The sequence below is a fragment of the Sander lucioperca genome, chromosome 13 (genome assembly GCF_008315115.2).
Source record: "Sander lucioperca isolate FBNREF2018 chromosome 13, SLUC_FBN_1.2, whole genome shotgun sequence".
NCBI classification, from domain to species: Eukaryota; Metazoa; Chordata; class Actinopteri; order Perciformes; family Percidae; genus Sander; species Sander lucioperca.
In genome coordinates, this window is record NC_050185.1 from 25,608,786 (window position 1) to 25,614,450 (window position 5,665).

Genomic DNA, 5,665 nt, shown 5'->3' on the forward strand with positions numbered 1-5,665 from the left:
TCTTTTACTAAACCCAACCATCCCGTTCTTCTTTACCTAAACCCAACCGTCCCGTTCTTCTTTACCTAAACCCAACTGTCCCGTTCTTCTTTACCTAAACCCAACTGTCCCGTTGTTGTCCAGAGTAAGATCAGGGGGCTCAGGTAGCGATCAAATATCAATGATTGTATTACAGCATGTCTCATGTAGTCTTCTCATTTACAGTTTGGTCGACATTAAGCCCTAAAAAAGTCCAAAAAAAGTTTCTTATTCATCATAGCAAATCAGGCAAAACAATTAAAAGCAGCTACCACACAGCAACCTATTTCACAGTCTGAATATTAAAGTCTCTGCTTCTGGGGAAATTTCTGATTCTCAGAGTCGGCAAATCTGCCAAATTCTGCTCCAGAATGTTGCATAATTGGAGTTTGAAAACAATTTCCTGTCTGTTTGGTAGGGTAAACAACTAAGCAGACCAACATTTATTGTGAACCTAAATTGATATATGGGATCAAAATTTGCGAGGGGCCGGATTCGGCTCAGGTGCCTCAATTTTGGCACGTGTGATCTACGCAGAAAGTCACACAATTGATTAGCGACTACCTTCTCAAGGATTTTGGAGAGAAACGGGAGGTTAGATATAGGTCTATAGTTGGCTAAGACCTCAGGGTCGCGGGTGGGTTTTTTCAGAATAGTTTTTATCACAGCTACTTTAAAAGACTGCGGTACATAACCTGTTAATAAGGACATATTGATCGTATCTAGTAATGTGGTATTGACCACGGGTAACGCTTCTTTAAGTAGCCTCGTTGGAATGGGGTCTAAGAGACAGGTAGATGGCTTAGCTGAAGAGACCCTTAACATTAATTGTTGGAGGTCTAAAGGATAAAAGCAGTCTAAATACCAGTGGTGTAGTCCAGGGTATACGCTGGTATACGACGTATACCTACTTATTTTTCAGTCAGCATTGCGTATACCCACTTCTAAATCCCCCCTGATGCGCACCATTCAGTAATATCTGTGAGCCAGATTGCCCATTTTTTCCTCAAGGATAGTGAAGCCATGACCCACCCTCCTCTGCCTCTAATTGGCTGGTACTCGCTGCTTTCACTGATTAGATTGGTTAACTTTAGGCATGAGGACTGATGAGCCAATCAGAGGCAGAGTAGGGCGGGTCATGCCGAGGAAAATATCGCTAATACCTCAGGTGCCAGTGAAAAAAACAAAAAAAAAGCTCAGGTGCCGGTGCCACTTGACTACGATAACGGCAGCAGACCAAACAACAGATGAAGAAATAACACAAGCGGCGGTGTGCCACCCCAGTTGATGGAAGACATAATTCTGAGGTAAGTTTTAAGGTGGTTTCCAAATTAATCATTATTTTAAACTACTGGAAGATTGCCAGTGGCAATATGACTGCACATTTAGAGAAGAGATAACACCACGTTTGCCTCATGATAAATACATTTTACATTCATCCAGGCTGCTTGTGTGACCAGTAGTAACTACAAACTGCTCCTAATCAAGTCATGATCATTTTATAATAGTGAGCAAGTAGAAATGACAGATTTTTGGGTAAACTAAATCATAGTCTTACATGTCACTGTTTCTAAAACAGGGCTTTTTTTCTGGACTACTTTAAAAAAAAAGAAAAAAAAAAAAAGGTGAAAACTGAGAGTATACCCACTTCTCCAGGGACCACTACACCACTGCTAAATACGTATCAGGTCTTATCGTTCTCTCTAGCCCTCCTGCGCCCAATGGTGAGTCGTTGGAAGCTGTGGGCAGAAGGTGATGAATTTTTTCTCTAATTGTTATGATTTTATCATTAAAGAAGGTCATGAAGTCATCACTGCTCAGAGCTATAGGAATAGATGGCTCAATAGAGCTGTGACTATCTGTTAGCCTGGCTACAGTGCTGAAAAGAAACCTTGGGTTGTTCTTATTTTCTTCTATTAGTGTTGAGTAATAGTCTGATCTGGCATTTCTGAGGGCCCTCCTATAATTTTTTAGACTATCTTGCCAATCTACACGAGATTCTTCCAGTTTGGTGGAACGCCATTTACTTTCAAGTTTTCGTGAGATTTGTTTTAATTTACGAGTTTGGGAGTTATACCAAGGTGCTAGTTTCCTTTCCTTCATCATCTTCTTTTTGAGAGGAGCAACCGAGTCTAAAGTAGTCCGTAGGCAGGCCGTAGCAGCGTCTACAAAGTTATCAAGTTGGGAGGGACTAAAGTTAACATAACGGTCCTCTGTTATATTAAGGCATGACATCGAGTTAAGTGCTGTTGGAATATCTTCCTTAAATTTAGCTATAGCACTGTCAGATAAGCATCTAGTGTAGAAACTTTTATTTAATTTCGTATAGTCTGGTAGAAGGAATTCGAAAGTTATTAAAAAATGGTCTGATAATAAAGGATTCTGCGGAAATACTATTAAATCGTCAATTTTGATGCCATATTCTAGCACAAGGTCGAGGGTGTGGTTAAAACAGTGCGTGGCCTTATGCACCCTCTGACTGAAACCAATTGAATCTAGCAGTGAATTGAAAGCAGTACTAAGGCTATTGCTGTCAACGTCCACATGGATATTAAAATCACCTACAATAAGTACTTTGTCTGATTGAAGGACTACGCATGATAAAAACTCTGAGAATTCAGATAAAAACTCAGAATATGGACCTGGTGCTCGGTAAACAACAACAAATATAATAGGCTGTACTGTTTTCCATGTTGGGTGTTGGAAATTAAGAACAAGGCTTTCAAACGAGTTATAATTTATTTTAGGTTTAGGATTAATTAACAGGCTGGAGTCAAATATGGCTGCAACTCCCCCTCCTCGGCCTGAGCCTCGTGGAATTTGGGTATTATTATGACTGGGAGGAGTGGCTTCGTTTAAACTAACATATTCGTCATGGCCCAGCCAGGTTTCGGTGAGGCAGAATAAATCAATGTGGTTATCTGATATCAATTCATTTACCAATAATGCTTTCGATGACAGAGATCTAATATTTAATAGTCCACACTTGATTTTCCTATTCTGTTCTATCGTTGCAGTGGTTGTTTTAATTCCAATTAAGTTGTTTAGTATAGCACCTCTTTTGTTAGCGTTTGGTTTAAACGGTCTCAGTCGGGGGACAGACACGGTGGTTATGGGATTATGAATGGGTGATTGCTCTGAAGGGAGCACAGAGGGGCGTATAGCGCTGTATCTCTGATTATTGACTTTGGGAGAGTGTGTCTGGTCAGTGTGCTTGTGGGAGTGTTTACGGGATGTAAACAGTCAATCAGAGGTCTGGGTATGCAGGGCGTGGTGCAAATTTCCGCGTAGCATCTGGCTTCCGCGTGTATTGGGATGAATCCCATCCCTGCTGAACAGGGAGCCACGTTCCCAAAACAGATTGAAGTTGTCAATAAAACCTATCTTGTGAATGCTGCATGTGAGCTGGAGCCAGGTGTTAAGGGAGAGTAGTCTACTAAAGAGGCCTGATCCGCGACCTAGAGATGGAAGTGGGCCCGAAATAAAAACCGACTTCCCAGTGCTTTTTAAAGCCTCAATGAGAGTGGTAAAGTCTCGCCTTGTGCGCTCACACTCCTGAATCCGAGTGGACATGTCATTATGTCCACAATGGACCACGATGCGTTTGATAGAGGTCGGAAATGAGGGTATCAGGTCCATAACTTTAGCCAGGATGTCTGCAACTTTGGCTCCAGGAAAACAGTGTGTGACAGCATTATGAAACCGTAGGTCTCTAGTGATGGAGTCCCCAATAATTACTGTGGTTAGGGGGAAGAGCGGACGAGGAGTGGGGGGGTGTGGATAGCCGGTGACGGGAGCAAAACAGTCAGTGTCGGTTTCAGATGGGCAGGGAAAAGAAGAGGAAGATTGCTTACCGTTCGGTTGTGGGGATTGTTTTTGAGGAACGTTGTCATTTGGCCGATCCAGGCAGTGTAGGCCACCGGACCGTCTGACTACCGCATCCCTCAGAAGCTTTCGCCGCGCGGTAGCAATCGTCTTCCGTGACGACGGCTGGTCAGTCTGCTTTGAAGCGGGGCGAGCCCGGTGAGCCGCATTGGCCGCCACCGGCTCCGACTCCGACAAGGCATTGAAGCGGTTGGAGAGGCTGAGGGCAGGAGGCGATGGAGCCCTACCCGAGGCTCTCTTTCGGCCACAAACCACCTCAGTCCAGGGTGGGTTGATAACCGGTGTCGAGCAGGACGATGGGCGTGGGCAGGCAGCTGGGTCCCATGGCATCCTGGAAGGCCGCCGAGAGAGATGAGATACGGAGCGACTGATTATGAGCCACGTCCAAGCAGGCGGTTAACAAAGCATCTTTGGTCTTTAAGTCCTCGGAAAGCCGACGAACATCTTCCCTGAGGTCAGCAATTTCTTTGTTTGTATTATTAAGCAACGAGGAAATCCTGAGGGGGAGTGGGGACTCGCCAGGTGTAGAGGTTGCCATGAAACTAGCGTTAGTTTAGCCGGTAGGCCTAGTCTTGATAAATTAGCGTGAGGCTAATACTTACTTACACGTAAAAATGTATCTTTGGTTTTTTTTGGGAGCTAGACGTGTAGTGTTTTGTAGCTGTTAAATCGTGTGAGTTGGTGGCACTGTTATGGGCTGTTATGTAGATGTGTTAATGGGGAGTGCAAGGAGTGGTGGGCTGGTCTGGGGCTCAAATGTCCATGATTTTTGCAATAAATTAAAACCGCAAAACATATCCAATCATTCTCTGTTTCTTTATACTGCTATGATGTTGAATTTGATTATCTGCTTTCAATAAGTTAAAGTTGAAACAAGAACAATGAAGAAATGCTCACAGGTATAATTGCAATTATATTTGTTTATTCTTTAACTAAAATGACAGAAACAAGAGAGAATCAGAAACATTAATCACTTTATATTTGAAGGAACAAGATTCCTGTCTACAATTATTACTTATTATTATTTGGATGCAGATGAAATCAGAGCAAATCTATGAAGAGCTATGAAGACTTGTTAAAGACAACAACAACCTGTGTGACTATCACAGAGCTGCTGTTTCTGTCTTACATGGGGAACAGCAGATGTCCACTGAAGGTGGTGAGGTGATTGAAGTTGTCAAACGCCCTAGTGTTAGACCACAGACGCACAAACACGACGTCTCCCACCTCCAGCAACAGCGTGACACCATTAGAAGCAGTCCCATAATATTGGTTCTGTTGCTCATAGGCTGAGAAAACATTCTCTGAGTTCTTGACCAACACAGCAGCTGAAGCGTGGCAGTTCTCGCCATGTGTACCGACCCATCACTCAAAGTGGTACGCTCCTCTCACCGGGGCAGTGAACACACCTGTTGGACGTTTGTTTTTGTCATTTTAAATGGAAAATAAAAAAAATATTTTTAACAATCACATCTATCAAAAGCCGTCTTGGTTCATCTTTCCACTATTCCAACAATCACCACTCTGGTTTGGTTGAAATAAACCCTTAATTCACCCATTTACATGTGGAAATATGCTGGCTCTATACACGCTAAAAGTCCTGATTATTTACATGGAGTCTGGTGGAGATATGCTGGCTCTATACACGCTAAAAATCCTGATTATTTACATGGAGTCTGGTGGAGATATGCTGGCTCTATACACGCTAAAAGTCCTGATTATTTACATGGAGTCTGGTGGAAATATGCTGGCTCTATACACG